Consider the following 15,404-nt stretch of genomic DNA (forward strand, 5'->3'; position numbering starts at 1 on the left):
CTGTATGTATAAACCACTTCTGATCTGTACTGACTCATTCTCTCCTTTTCAGAGACACTGCCTAAAAACAGGCTCTTATTTCAGTCCAGTTAATTTTATTTAGGACGAATCTGCTTCACTGTAACGTTATAATTTTTTATTAAGAAAAACCCCACCAAGCAACCACAAATGCCACAAAAAAAAGCTTTATTCCACCTTGTAGATGTCTGTTCTTTGACTTTATGGACATACTTGCGTAGGTGGATTAAACATTTTTTTAAAAATAGACAATATTGGTGGAGTGTGGGCTTTTTTCTTACTAAAACTGGTGTCATTTATTATCAGCAATGAATGTATTTGTTGGGTAGATACACCAAAGTACCTTTATCATTTGAATATGCCCTGCAAAAATTCACTTAAGGCATTTTCACAAGTATCTCTTTGTTCAGTGCAAGTTCTCCAGAAATATCAGAGAAGTGATATTAGATGGGAGTTGTGTGTGTCCCCCCCACTCCCCACCCCCACCCCCCAAATCTACATCTAGAACCACTTGATCTTTGATCTTAGTTTACTGGTGGTTTGCACAGTAGCCCAGGGCAAATCTTTTGACTTTGTATGTAAGCCTTTCTTGAATTCCAAAATAAGAATACTTGCCCAACTGAGAATAACACTGGAAAGATTTTAGAATAAAAAAGGCTTTGTGTGCCCCAAATCTTGTGTCATTTTAAAAAACTATGCGAGCTGGCCTAATGAAAGATACTTCTTCATCTAAAACTTATCATTCATTGTTAAGCCTCTAGTGTATGTTGTCTGGGCTTCTGGCCTCTCCATTGGAGAGGGAGTTATTTTTAGATGGCAGGTTGCCCAGTCTGTCTTAACCCTTTAGCAAAGCAATTTGTCTTTCAGTTGAGTACAGAAAGTGTCCAGATGATGAGATATTTGAACTTGGCTACAGTTGGTTGCAGTGAAACCCACCATCTTCAGGTAGTTGTTCTTGTCTTTAAAATGTTTATATTATTTGATAAATTGGGTAGAAAATGGAGTAAAAGATATGCCAGATAATTTCTGAAGGTCTGCTTCTTTTGAGGATTCCCTGAAGATGGAAGCCATTACATAAATACTACATCAACAAGCATCCCCATATCAAGGACTTAAATACACCGTTCACTTAGGGCAGAGATAAACAGCACTTGGTGTCCTAAGGCATTGCTATGCATCCGTATATATTTATTAGTATATGTGCGTAGGGCATCCATGTATATATAAACAATGCAAATGTCCTGAGATAAGGAAAACCTGTTGTTTTACATTCTGAGTACATTCTGCATTTTTCTGTATCCCCTAACAACATCAATCTTGTTAAGGGTAAGCTGAAAGTTTGAAAATATACTAGTTGATGGTCCTTTTGAATATATGTGAGGTTTTCTTATGTATTTAGTACTTGGTTTTGGATAAAGGCTAAAGAAAACATTTTTAATGGAAATAAATTAATACAAAATGTTTCAATTTGCTGTCTGTGTTTTATTCTTTTGTTCTGTTCTCAAAATGGAAATTGAACTTTTAATATCAATTACAGATATAATCTTTGAAAAATTAAAGTTTTTCACCAGTGTTATTAGCAAATTTTGAGTTTTTACCGGAGAATTTCTAATGCAGGAATTCCACTTTGGAATAAGTGTAGCAATAATCTATATATTTTGAACTTGTAAATGCTGAAACTATTTTGAAATAAGATTCCCAGCCATCAGAAACTTGAATAAGAAACTCTTATGAGAACTGAAGTGGTTCTGAGTCTTTTTAACAACTTCACAGGCAACCAGATCTCTTCTGTGAAGTGTATTTAGTTGTGATTTCAGCTGAAAAGAAACTTGTCAGACTTCGTGTTATGAATATTGCATTAGAGGGGGGAAAAACCCATTTAATTGTTAATGTATAGTTTATTTGACATTACTGACTTTAAGCAGTGATTTACCCCCAACTCCATGAGTTATATACACCTATAATTTGGAAGCAAATTGGAAGACTGTTGATTATAGAACTAGCATTCCTCTTGCTTCTGCACACAGTCAGTGTCTGTAATATTTATTATATACCAGGATTCCCATTTTGTTTTCCTCCCCTCCCATACATATTTTCTGTATGCTAGAGCTTTGCACTTCTGTTCCTTCCTGTACAGTAAGACTCTCTGTGAGCATTGGTGGGAGTAGAGCAGAGCTGACAGTATATAATTCTAGTGAACTTCTCTCTGCTTTGGTGACAATCCCACAGCAGGAATACAGGCTTGTTTTGCATTTCTTTTTGCATCTGCACAATAGAAAAGGGATTTAGCTTGAGAAAATGTGGAAGGGATATAATACACAGATTTAAAAAAATAAGGGGAAAATGAGCTAGAGGAAGGAATGTTCAAGTATCGTATTAAGAGCCTACTCTGATGGGTTTGAAGTGATTTTGCTATTTTGGAAGCAGATAACTAAATAAAACAATCAGTGGTAGATACCTTCTTAGTAGCATCTCCTACCAAATTTATTATCCTGCCAGTTTCCACCATAGGAACTTCCAGCAGGGATGTAAATACCAGCTAGAGCTAAAAAAGTGCTGTTAGCAGCAGGAGTGTAAAACGTCAGTTTTTCAGCTGTTGTATGACTACTGAGATGTCTTATCAGTCCAGGACTGCATCTCCACAATGATTTATACGTATGTCCAGTTTGAAGCATATGAGTAGTCCAGGAGTATTTGTTTTAGTACAAAAATTATTTTAGCGGTTCAGGCTTTGTTTTCCAGTCAGTTAGGCAAATCCTACAAATGACCTTATGGTGATCTGTATTAGCTAAGGCTGCAAAATGCACCTTTTGATTGTGCAGTATAATATTCTGTGTGTTTACCTTACAGATGTCATTCTTCCATGATCATGCTTTGTTCCTATAATTCTGACTTTATCTGTTACAATGAAGGTTTGGCTTTGGAAAATTGGAAACAGACTTGCAGTTATAATTGTATCCATAAACCATGCAGCCTTTCGTTCTCAAGTCTAAATAAAGAACAGAATTCCCATAAAACAGAGTAATGGAAGCAAGTGGCTTCTGCTGCGAGAAATGAGAAAACCTGTTCTACTTAGTAATAAAAGTTTCAATATGTTAGTTTGCAAATATTTATTTTGGGCACTGATCTTGTGATAACTCAGTCTATTGGCGGATTATTGCAAATACTGAAAACATACAGAGGTTTATTGTCCAAATGTTAATAGGTTCACAGAGTCTTCTATGACGAAAGGAAGGAAGAAGATATTCCAGGTTCTGTTTTTTACAGCTATGTCCCTTCTTGTTGCTTTTAGGTTATTCTGTACAAGGATGTAGTAGATGGGTCAGTGGTAACTTTGAAATTTGGCAGTCTGTGTACATAACCTACATGAAGCACGGGCCTTTAAAAAAGCTCTGGTAAACTGAACTGCAGTGATTTTGAGCTGGGGCAGAGGGGAATGCACTCTAAAGAACAAACCTCTAATTTGTTATTTCCCAGCTTTCTTATGGCGAAATAATTTTAATAAACATCTGATATGCCAAGGCCACAATGGTACAATTCAGTTGTCAGTAAAAGCATATTATCTTTTCAACTGCACCTGCCTGTAAATAAATGTGGTAGAAGATCTTAATTACAGTTTGCCTGAAAAATAGGATTAGAACTTTTATTTATTTATTTTGTCTGGGAGTCAAGAGGAGACTTTGCTGTAGTTTTGAGGTTTTTGAATTGGATCTAGGGAAAGATTAAAAGCCTTGCTAAAAATTTGCATACTATGGACGTACATTATGGTCACTGTGTAATTGTTTTACTAAATGTCCATAGGTTCAATGTATAAAAACATCTTGTGCCCCAATTCTGAGCAGCATTTGAGAGCCTCCTCTAACAGAATGAGGTAGGCTGCAGATGGGAATCAAACCTGAAAAGGGATTTTGATGCAAAAGCATGTGGAAATGCCTACTTCGTTTATCCTGTTTGTTCTGCCTGCCTGTTAGAATGTGTCTCTAGTGCAATTCACAAAATGGATGCTGTTGTTTATGAATCTCCTGCAATATTTTATTTGTTTTAAAAATTGAAGTCAATGGAGAAGGAATATTTTATATTGTGTTCTGCCTCATTCATCATAAGCAAAACATAGTTGTGTGTTTCTGAGTCTAGTCTTTACTGTTGGGATTGATGTCCAAAATGATGATAGCACAGCTTGATTATTTAGTTCCTATAAACCTCACAGCAGGAATCATGATGCCATGAGTACAAAATTAACCTGTATCCGTATTGGAGGACCTCTCTGTTGTAGGCAGGATCTTGCACTTCCACCTGTTGGATAGTTGGGTTTTTAATTTTACGAACTCAGGGAATAGGATTTTTTGTCCCTCATAAATCATGCTGAATTGTACTGCCACAGATGCTTCAGGTACAAAATTAGCTACACCAAGGAATAGGTCATCTGTACATGGAGTGTATGGATTTACTTATTATCAAAGAAACTCTAAATGATGCATCAAAGAGACTTCTCTGTTACTTTGACCCAGTCTAGGAAACTAACACAGTTTTCAGATTTGTTCTTGCATTACTGAATTTTTTTTAAGAATATGGTGGCAGATTTGCATTATACAGATGATTGACAAGTCAAAGACTGTGCTTCATAAAGAATGACCAAGCATTGGTGACGGATCATGCTGATGCTGCAGCATCCTAATAAGGTCCTTGGATTTTTGGCTTATAGCCGAGAAAACACTGGGGTGCTGGGTAGATCTTTTTTGTTTCAAGTACAGTCCCATGACATAGACATACAAGAAGGGGACCTGGCAAGCTTTGTACTGTGAGTGTGAAGAGGTGTAGCCATGGCAGTATGTCCTTCTCATGGCATGCCTCTCCAAGAAGGTGTTGCTGCCTTAGCAGAAGAGAAAGCATCACAGGCTAAGCCCTGGAAGAGTGCAGTTAACCAGTGTTCAGTGTGGTATCTGAGGACTGGATTTCCGGATTTTATTTTTTTTTTAACCTTGCTGAAATCATAGGCTCTCCAACTGAGAGGTATTCTGTCTTGATGATGTTTGGCCTGGTCTAGATATGCCTTATACCTAACCTGTGTGATGCCTGGAATGAGATTCCAAAATTGATATCATGGTATTTATAAATAGTTTGATTTTTAGTGGTCCCAAAAAACCACAGCTGCTCTCAGCAGTTCAGTTAATGCAATATACTGTTTTGCATTTAATGGCAAGACAAATGGGTCAGAGTTAACAGAGATGGGTTGTTTTAACACTACTTTGTGATGGAGATTGTTTTAATACTACTTGGTGATGTAGGCAGCCCTCATTTGGAAATACATTGGATAGCAGTTGATCCCATCAGGTTGAATGTCTTCTGCATCATTTGACCCAGGTTTTCTGCCAGTCAGTCATATTTATGAGAGGGTGGCAGTCGTCTACTACAGATACACAGTTTTACATAAAGATTTCAAGAGGTCTTCTATGATAGTGTTGGTGCTGATTATTTCAATATCCTTTTGTCAGATACCTATTATCTATCTGTTTTATAACCCTTCAGAAGAGACTGGGAAGGCAAGGAGTGAACACCTGTCTGTGTAGCCTCATTACTTCCCTCCTCTTCAATCCAGTGTACAGACAAAAGAGAGGAACAGTGTGAAAGAAGAAGAGGGTATGATGTGAAAAATTATCAGATCCAAATTTTCCCTATTTGTCTCATCTTCACCTATCCTACTGTCAGTCAGAACTAAGTGTTGATATATCATGCACAATTTTTGGTGTACTCACAGAATTTGAAAGTGGGCATATAAAAGTCAGCAGCCTGTGAAATCAGGAACTTTATATACTTTCATGCAAGCAGGCGACTTGTGGCAGGGTGAGACCTTCCATCTCTTTTTGTGAGAAATATTTACAGCCCCTGCACTCTTATCATGCATGCTCGCTATCATGCTTGTCCTGCAGGAGATTTAGATGTAGAGACAGGGAGAACCCTTGCACCAAACATTGCACTATAAACTAGATAGTCACTCTATCCAGCTAGACCTTAATGTTAGTGTTTAACTCAGGAACTGATAGGTTATTGTGACAGTGTGTATCTAAAGCCAGTAGTACTATTGTCATGGCATCCTCTGATGTAGGTCTGAATTACATTATCAATGAAAAGTACTGCAAATTGAAAAGGTCCTTGAACACAATGCACGTTACAGTGCAGTATGGAAGAGGTCCTGTCTAACCAAGTGCAGCTTCGTAGTAATAGCCTTCATCTCCAAGCAGGTTAAAGGGGACAAAAACTATATGCTTGTCCTGTCTCCTCACAAAGCTAGAATCTGACAGAGTGTGGTAGGGAAGTTACACATTTTAGAGTTACAAGACGTACTCATTAATTGGAATAGGAAGCATTCACTGTTCATGGCCTCTTTAAAAAATAGATTTCCATCAAAATTCTTTACCGTGCTTACCTCAATTACACTGAGATAAAACTTGTAGTTTTCATAGTTAAAGCCTAAACGTCTTTAGCCATTTCTCTGCTGGTTACCTCATAGTATGTTGCTGGATTTCTACTTCAAGTTTGGAAGGAGCCTAGCAGAAGAACGCTCTAATAAATGGAGAGAGCCCTCAGAGCAGCTCCAGGGCCCTTGCACAAACCAGGAGACACTGCTTGCTTTATTTCTCATAAAGACCCTTAGGTGGAAGGGTTTAATGCTTGTTCAGGGCTAAACCTTCAAAGTGAGCAAATGTGAATCTCATTTGCTGGAACTGCCATGTCTCAGGCTCCCGCTCCCAGGGATAAAAGGTGCTCTGGGGCTGCATGAAACCTCCTAAGCATGTGCAGATTTCTACCTCAATGAGCTGGTCCTGCTGCCAGCATTCTCTGCATACTCATCCCAGGGAGGCCCTCCTCCGTAAACTCCACATGAAAGAGAGTAGACTAAAAGCCTTAGAAAGTGCATCCAGCTTTTTGTTTCCTTTGTCATCAATACAGTGTGTTCTGGTGTCTCCAAGACAACCACGTCTAAAAGGCTGACTGCATCTTTTACTGCAGCTCTATAGTGAGTTTGCCGAGATGGGCTGTGAGGGCCAACCTCTAGCCATTTTTTTTAACCATGTTTTTTCTGAGTAGTACCTAAGTGTACTGCAGGTGCTTCCTTTGGTTTCAGTTTTATTTCTAGAATTAAGCTTTAGTTTATCAGATATTTGTTTTAAAGATACTGTTTTAGGGTTTTCTCAGTTCGTCTTTCTTTGAATAGTTGTAAGCAGCAGTTATGATGTTCCCAGTAACAGTCTGCAACAATGCTGGCTTTCTTTGCGTTTCGGGGCCATTCTGCATCTGATAATAGATGCCTTCCTGCCACTGAATAGAGATGTACTGAATTTTGTGTTCGCCTGCTCTTTGTTGCCCACGTGTGCCGCCTTCTTTCATGATTACTGATTTCAGATTAAAGTTAAGAAAGTCAAAATACTTAGTGTTACGATTTCTGTCTTGTCAGTTTGCATATTTGCAAATCAGAAGAACTGGGGGGAGGAGGGGAATGATGTATATGTTCTCTGATCAACATCATCACAATCCTTTTCTCATGCTCGTCTGCCCCAGATTTGGCCTCTGTGTCCCCTTCTGTGTAATGTACTGCTCTGCCACTTGCTTAGAGAAAACTAGTGAATGAAATAGAATTTCATGAGGTCAGGGGCTTTGGGAATTGCTGTTGTTCTGTTTCCTTACAGTTGTCTATGAGAAGCTGGACCAAGGGTGATCTCTTTCTGCTGAGGTGAAGAGTAGTTAAAGATCATGTAATTATTTATAGTTCATAGCCATGTCAGTAAAGAACACCACCCCATCCCTGCTATGGGCCTTGTCAAAGTGGTAGCATGGATGTTTGTAGGAGTAAAGCAACTGTTCTTCCTGCTGTCACTTTCCAGAATGTCTGAGACCCACACACTGAGACAAAAGAAAAAGAAATAAAATTCTCTCATAGCAAATTCCAGCCTGAGTGTTGGCAATTTCATTCTGTTGGCAACCCCAGTGTACTATAAAGATATGTAGATAATATACTGTAAAAATATACAGATAAACACATAACATTTATGTATGTTTGGAAATCTTTAAATGGATGCAACATCCTTAATAGTGTTTGTTGTAAACCATAATTTATTTGTATGTCAGAATCCAGTATCTTAGAGATAAAATTGATCTCTGCAAGCACTGTGTTGTTGTTGTTGAAAAGGATAAGCAAAGACTTGCCTGTAGACAGTAAGAAAGGGCTGTGGGAATAAGACACTATTAGTGGAGCTGTAGTCTGCAATGGAGTGAATGAGAGCAATCCATAATGTATTATGACCAGGGCCATAACTAACTTGGCAGAAGCATTCCCCCTTGCCTATGTGCAGTTGTTGAGACCAGCCATGTTTTCCCTTAGCACTGTGTTTAGGAACATCTCCTCTGGTTTTCTGCCAGGGTCCCAGCAGAGCAGTCTAATTGAGGGGCAGGGGGATATACTATAAAGGAAGGGGAAACTGGGATACTCTTCATGCTTTGGCAACCTTGATTCCCGCACACACACTGTACACACACCCCTCTCCTCTTTTTCTGTTAGCCATGAGAAATTTTAGGAAAAGCCACGGGAGCAAATCCTCCATTTGGTGGTAAGATTCCAGGCATCAGAAACTGTGTTGTAGCTCCATTTCATTTCCCTAGGATGCATTCTTGCAGTTCTTGTGGATACCACCCCCCCCCCCCAAATCAATACCAGCATGCAGTACAGAGAGTTTTCTGGTATCTACTTGTTTCCCTTAAGCGCTTCCTTTGCAAACACAGTGACTTTACTCTGGAAAAGCTGGTTTTAGATTGTTGACATTTTATTTATTTATTAAGTATCAATTTGAGATGCATGTTCAGGAAGGTTTTTTGTTTAACTTTCAAATGAAATCACAAGTGAAAACTCATGCATTTTTCTGTAGCAGTCTGTTCATTTTTTCGTCTCTTGCCTCATTTAAAGCAAGTATAAATAATACCAAGATTAGTTTAATGCTTTCAATCTTTGAGGTGGGATTTGTTTCGGTGGTTTGTTTGTTGGGGGTTTTTTTCGAAACATGAAATTGCATTTCCTTTAGACGCCATCCAAGAGTTTTAACAGGGCAGTGGAATAAATAATACCTAGAAGTTGGAAGGGGGGGACTTATTTATATTTTTGGGGAGACTTAAATTTTATATAGACTTGTAAGAATTTAAGGTTGATATGGTTGGCCTTACTGTAGTAACAGACTGTGGCTGGTTGGTTCAGGCTTTTTAGATCCTGTTTAAATTCACATTTATAATAATGTGGCTGCACTCCTTTAGTTGTTAAGTTGCACCATAAATCATTTGTTTCATGTCTATGTAATGTTTTTAGTAAATTGACTGATGAGGGCATTGAGTTACGTAATAATGAAGACCTTGAAACTATAATTAGTTTTAATCTACTGCACTATCAAAATAACCTAAAAGACAAAGCACTTTTCTCTGAGTTATTGTTTTAAGTTGCATTTAATAATCACAGTTTATAATCTGTTAAATATTTAATCACTTTGGTGTTTCATGTTTCATGTTTTTATTGTGAAAGGTGGATTGTTCCTCTCTGTAAATAGATCAGTATTATCCAAAGTTGCCGCCTTCTGAGATGGTAATATTTTAAAACTTCAGTTTCAGGAGTTTTGACAAAAATTGCACTTTTTCCTAGGTAGGGGTTGGGGGGATAGGTAAAATGATTGTTTCATGTTATTACTGAAATTCCTAGTTGTCACCAGCTGTGTTATAATTTCTTTAACATGCAGTAGTGGTGCAGCCTAAACTACACAATGGTCCACAAATAAACTTTAAAAATCCATGCTTCTGTTTTTACCATTGGTAGCACCTGCTAGTAGGCTCTGTCATGTAACTTCTGCCAAGCTGTAAATAAAATAATTTTTCAGCCATTTACTGCTTCCTTCAACTTGCCATGCAAATCTTTGGCCTGAGAGAGATTTTTCTCATGAGGAATTTATGCAGCATTCATTGTGTTTTGCTATGAAGATGAGGGTAGATTGTTGCTCCAGTTGTAAACCTTTGCAAAACCAACTTGCTAAAATACTGAGTTTTGGAGGGATTTGTTTGCCTGCTTTCTGTTTGCTTTTGAACTGGCATGCTTATTACTCTTTCTGGACATGTTATGTAGAATAATTTGGGAGGCAGGAAAGAGAGGAAAAAAATAAGTGTGCTACACGTAGCATAGCACTTGGCAAACTTGATAAAGAAACAGACCCTAGGACTCGGCCCAATTTCCCTAGACACCAGTGAAGTACAAACGCTTTTATAGCTTTCACTGCCCAAGGCAAGCTGGAAAGAATTACCACCCCTCCTAGTCAAAAGCCACTTGCACAGTAAACAAAATAGTCACTAAACAAATTGCTGCCCTTAATATTTGGCTGACCTGCGTGACCCTCTGTCCTGCCTGCATGGCAGAACTGTCCCTGCAGCAGTGTCACTGGAAGACTCAGGGCTACAGCATTTCGGTGGTGTTTGATGTTGTGTTCTTGAGCTCTGTGTCTGTGGGTCAGAGCATAAATTGCTTGTCTGAGGAGAGGCTGAGATGGCTTCTCTTGTCTGCAAAGACAGAGGTTTGTAACAATTACAGGAGGAGTAGAAACTGCCTGTGGTTAGGTTCAGATGGTGCTTGCCCTGTGCCGTGTGAAACTGCCCAGCTCAACCATGGCAGCAATAGCAGTGGATCCTGCTCACCTCTCACCTTTCCACTTCCATTTTGCTTCTGCAGGGTAACTCCTGTGTGACTGAGGAGGGATGTTTCTTCAGGTCACCCAGTAGAGCAGCATTAATAGGGACAGGGATAGATGTATGCCCTGTTCATTCCCTGCCTCCTTTACTGGACAGTTTTATTTACCTTAGATCATGTTCTATAGTAGATGAATTTGAAGCCCATAAGAAGTTTGCTTTTTGTTTTTATTTGAATTTATTATCCATATCCAAGTCAAACCATTACTATATGTGCATGATGTTTATGAGCAGATGAGAAATGCAGACTTTACTATTGGTCCAGTAAATGTAGTAAAGTACTGTGTCAGGAAACCTAAATGCACCTTTTAAAAGCTTGGTAAATTTAATTTTGGGAAACAGGAATAATTTATGACACAGCATTAAACAATATCAAAAGTGTATTTGGTTCTGATGAGCCAGTTCTCTAATTAAAAGCTGTATACATGTATTGACTAGGTCTTCTAACTGTATTTCAGGCTCAGTTGAAAAAAGTAAAGGACAAAGCCTTTACTCTCAAATCTCAGCCTTCTGCAACTGATGATCACAATGAGGAAAAGTGTCAAATATTATCAAGTATTTTAAAAATAGTAACTACTACCTGACTGAAGACATTTAGGAAAAGGTGGATTCTTTCCATCTAGATAAATTACATAGCTTTTTTGATCTTAAACATTTAGTTTTTCCTTCAGATCAGTGAGAACCGCAAGCTCACCTATGCTTTTGACCTGTTGAGGCTACAAAGAGAGAATGATTCTCTTTGACAAGAGAGGAAACATTTACATGAATCATACTAATTTATATTTTCTAAATAAGAAGACAAAGATTTCTATATGTAGTTTAAGTGGTGACAGAGTTTCAGGACAGTTTTTAGAGAGTAGTATTGTTTTAACTCATTCATTTTTTGATTACTAAGTATGACTTAAAATTTTGTTTTACAGACTTTCATGCTGATTTCTGATTCCTTTGTGGAAGTCCTCTGAATTTAGATCTTGCTTGGTTTTTAGAATTAATTTAAGAATTGTTTCTGAATTTTTGGTAAATACAGCATGAGTTCTGTTTGCTCTTCATCTGTCATTAGATAACAGCATCTCTAGTTCTGATGGGGAGAATGCATTTGACAGAATAGTGGAAAGAAGTAATGTGCCCGATGTTGTTGTTTCGTAAAATACTGTGACATAAACTGTCCTAGGTGAGGGAGGTCTGTTTGCGTAAGGCATTGCTGTTTGTCCTGGCTCTGCCACACTGCATCAAGATTTTGGGAAGACCATTGGGTCTGCTACCTTTAGAGCTGACATTTTTTTAATTTCCTCCCCATCCTTCCAGTTTTGGAGAATGATAGAAAAAATTTCACTGGCATCTGAGAGAAAGGGCCTGTGAATTTCCATGAAAAACATAGACACATTTTATGGCAAACACCTCTTGGATGCATCTAGTTGAAAAAATGTGAAGGTGGACGGTTAGCTTCTGTCACATGTTAGAAGACAGGCTAAGGAAAGATGTAATGGAGACAAGGTGTATTAAAGATATTAATTAGTACTGAAACAAGTTAACATTGCAGTACTTAGCAAAACTGCAGACATCTCTCGGATCTGAGGGTAAGCTAACATAAACACAAAGCTATGCAGCTGTACGTGAGACAGTTGAATGTGATTTGTAAATAGATCAAATGCGGTTACTGATTTTTTTCCTGGGGGCTTGTCGAGAGTACCACAGTTCCATGACTAAAATTTCAGATGTCTCAAGTTACTCTGTTTCCTTGGTCCTCAATGAAGAAGTTGAATCGTTGTATTGCAGACATCCAGCAATAAAGGAGTTAGGGAAAAACCACATGGAGTGGTAATACCAGGTTTTTTTAAAATCTGTAAGTTATGTCTGTAATGGGAAAAATGCCAACAGATGCACCTTAAAAGTGACATCTGCATTTATAAAACAATAAACTGCACTTTAGTGAACTTTATCAAATTGTTAACATCTAATAAGGAACAGCAGCCATGTTGTGTGCTTGAGAGCCAAAAGTCTTTTTATTTTACCCAAATGCCTTTCTCTGTACCCACGTTACCGTATGTATTTCATTTGTGGCATTATGTGTATGTTCCTTGGTAATTTTTCTGATTTATGACACTACTAAGCATGAATCTGTTAAGACCTTCAAATAAATATTATTATTTTATGACATCATAGTTTGTTGTCTTTTGTAAAATCCTTAAGTTATGTACACAGTATTACAAGGATTATTGAAAAATGGACAGGACTTGAAAATGGAGTTCAATTTTCAATGACTCTTTGCTTTCCCTTGGCAGCATATCAAAGCAAAGTAATAACATCTCGGTGCCAGTGTTTTAAAATGTAGCTCAGATGTTTATTGTAAGGTCAGATCTGTTCCGTCTCACTTGCTGCTTCCTCCTGCTGCTGAAGAGGCTGCTTTTAGTTTGCAGAAATCCCTTTCTCTTGGGAAGGTGAGCTTTAGATACCACGATCTTGGGCCCTGAGAGGCAAATCAAAATAACACATCACTCATTTACTGTAGGCATTGCCTAACTTAATAAGAGCTATTCTGGGCTCAGAATGCTCGGCTGAGATGGCTGATCAAATTGATTATATTGCTTGCTAACCTGTCTGATTACCTCATCAAAGTGTTATACGCCAGCCATGTGGACTCTCTCCATGGGGCAGGAAGGTCTGCAGTAAAGGGACTGTGAGTAGCCTGTCCAAAAAATCTGGAGATGTGATACCACATTTTCTGGATAATGCCTTTTGGACAACTACTGAGCCTGTGTTTGCAAACTCTCAGTCTGTATTCCTTGTGAGCCTTCTCCTGGGGGCAAGTGAATTCCTCACCTTTGCTTTAAAATGGGGTAGGGTGATGTGAATATGGATCTATTTTCCAATTACGGTGTGCACCTTTTAAAAGAAAGTAAAAAGTAGTGAAGAACGTGTGCCCTGATATTCCTTGAAATTAATAGAAAACATTTAACCTTGGGCTGGTTTTTTTGTTCAATTTTTTAGGGTGTGCATGTGTGAGGGAGGGTTTGTTTTGTGACTTTTTAGCGTTGGATTAGTTTGGGGGTCGTTTGGTTTTTTTGGGGTGAGTTTTTGTTTTGGTAGTTTTTGTTTGCTTCCTTTGGTCTAGTTTTGTTTGGGATTTTTTGTTTTGTTTTATTTTATTTTAATTTTCTAGAATACAACCGTAAATCCTAGTGAAATAGATCCTAAACATCGCTGCACAGAGTCCAGTCCTTGCCTGCAGGATGTAGTCTGGCCAGACCTGCATGCAGATGGCTTGTCAGTTCCCTCAGACACAGGCGAGAGGAGAGAGCGGTTTTTGTCTGCTGCTGACAAACATCAGACTCCCAACATCTGATGACAGGTTGCTATTTCATGCTCTACAGTTTTGTTTCAACAGAAATTCGGTATGCTGTTTCACTGAATGACTTTGTCTTCTCTCTTTAGGTGAAGCAATTGCATTTATGTACTGAAAGCATTTTCACATGCCTACAAAGCCATGCCTGGGTTATAGTATTGGAGAGGAACTGTGCATCATGCACCAAGAAAGGAAAGAATTTTGTCATGAGGAACTTTCACAATTGTTTAGATAGATCATGAATCTGCTTATATTAGCTATCAAAGTACAGCATTTCGGTGATCTTAGCACACAGTGTTCATGGTAATGCTTAACATAAGGAAAAATATCTCTTGATCAGCAGTCATTACTGTAGGACACACTGGGTAGTATTTTCTGAAGTACACAGCAAGTGTATCATAGCTTTCTCTATTCCCTTTGCAAACTGACATTGTTTAGGGGGAGAGGAAGCGAAAAGAGATGTTTGTTCTTGTGAGTGAATGCCACAGGTGCCTATTTGAAGAAAATTGAGAGGAATACCGATGGCAGTTGAAGTAGCCATTGAAATGTTGAAATGTTTATTACAATGGGGTTTACCACTCAGATTCCTTTTGGAAATGAGTATTTAGTATTGTGGTAAGCAAAGCAAGGGGTGCCTTCCCATTGGAATAAGACAGTACTTGGGTTTCTAAAGGAAAATTAGTTTCATTTTTGTGATGCATTGATTCGGCAAGTTACCATTGAATGTTTCCATTATTCAGGTGCTTGGACCGTGTTTGACTTATCTAAATGTTAGAAGTTATTACTGTTTTCATCTTATACCTAGGACTCTGGTCAGGGATCAGTCCCATTACACTGATTGCTGTAGAAATAATCACCAGACGCTTAGCAGTCTAGGCATTTAGAGGGTGTTGCTGCGTAATCTTTTCTAAGAAACTTAGAATGTCGTGACTAATAATTGAAAAATCAAGACTGCATAGAGTGCAATAGCTCACTGCTTTTCAGCAAAATGGTCTTGACTCGGATAGTAATGGGTTAATTGCCACATCCAGAAATGAGTCCTAATGATTCCCTTTAGGAGCCATTATCACATGTGGGGTTTTCATTGAGATATTTATAACTGTAATCTTTGGTCTCAAAGCTCATGTAACTGTTCAATCCAGCAAAGGGTTTCAGAAAGGTAATATCCTGCTCTCATCCTTAGGCTTTGCTAAAAGTAGAATTTTCAGTTCTAGTTCAATCAGTCAAGCCCCTGCTATTTTCAGGCATTATTCCAATCTAACACAATTTGAATGTCAAG

The 15,404-nt window shown here is 38.3% G+C and overlaps 1 protein-coding gene across 5 annotated transcripts in view; it reads left to right on the forward strand.

Annotated features, from left to right (window-relative positions):
* Window positions 1-15,404, forward strand: part of CDH2 (cadherin 2) — a 119,512-nt gene that overhangs the window by 53,300 nt on the left and 50,808 nt on the right. The gene's annotated exons all lie outside the window — the stretch shown is intronic.

Source organism: Lepidothrix coronata, unplaced genomic scaffold, assembly GCF_001604755.1.
Source record: "Lepidothrix coronata isolate B3197 unplaced genomic scaffold, Lepidothrix_coronata-1.0 Scaffold6, whole genome shotgun sequence".
NCBI lineage: Eukaryota > Metazoa > Chordata > Aves > Passeriformes > Pipridae > Lepidothrix > Lepidothrix coronata.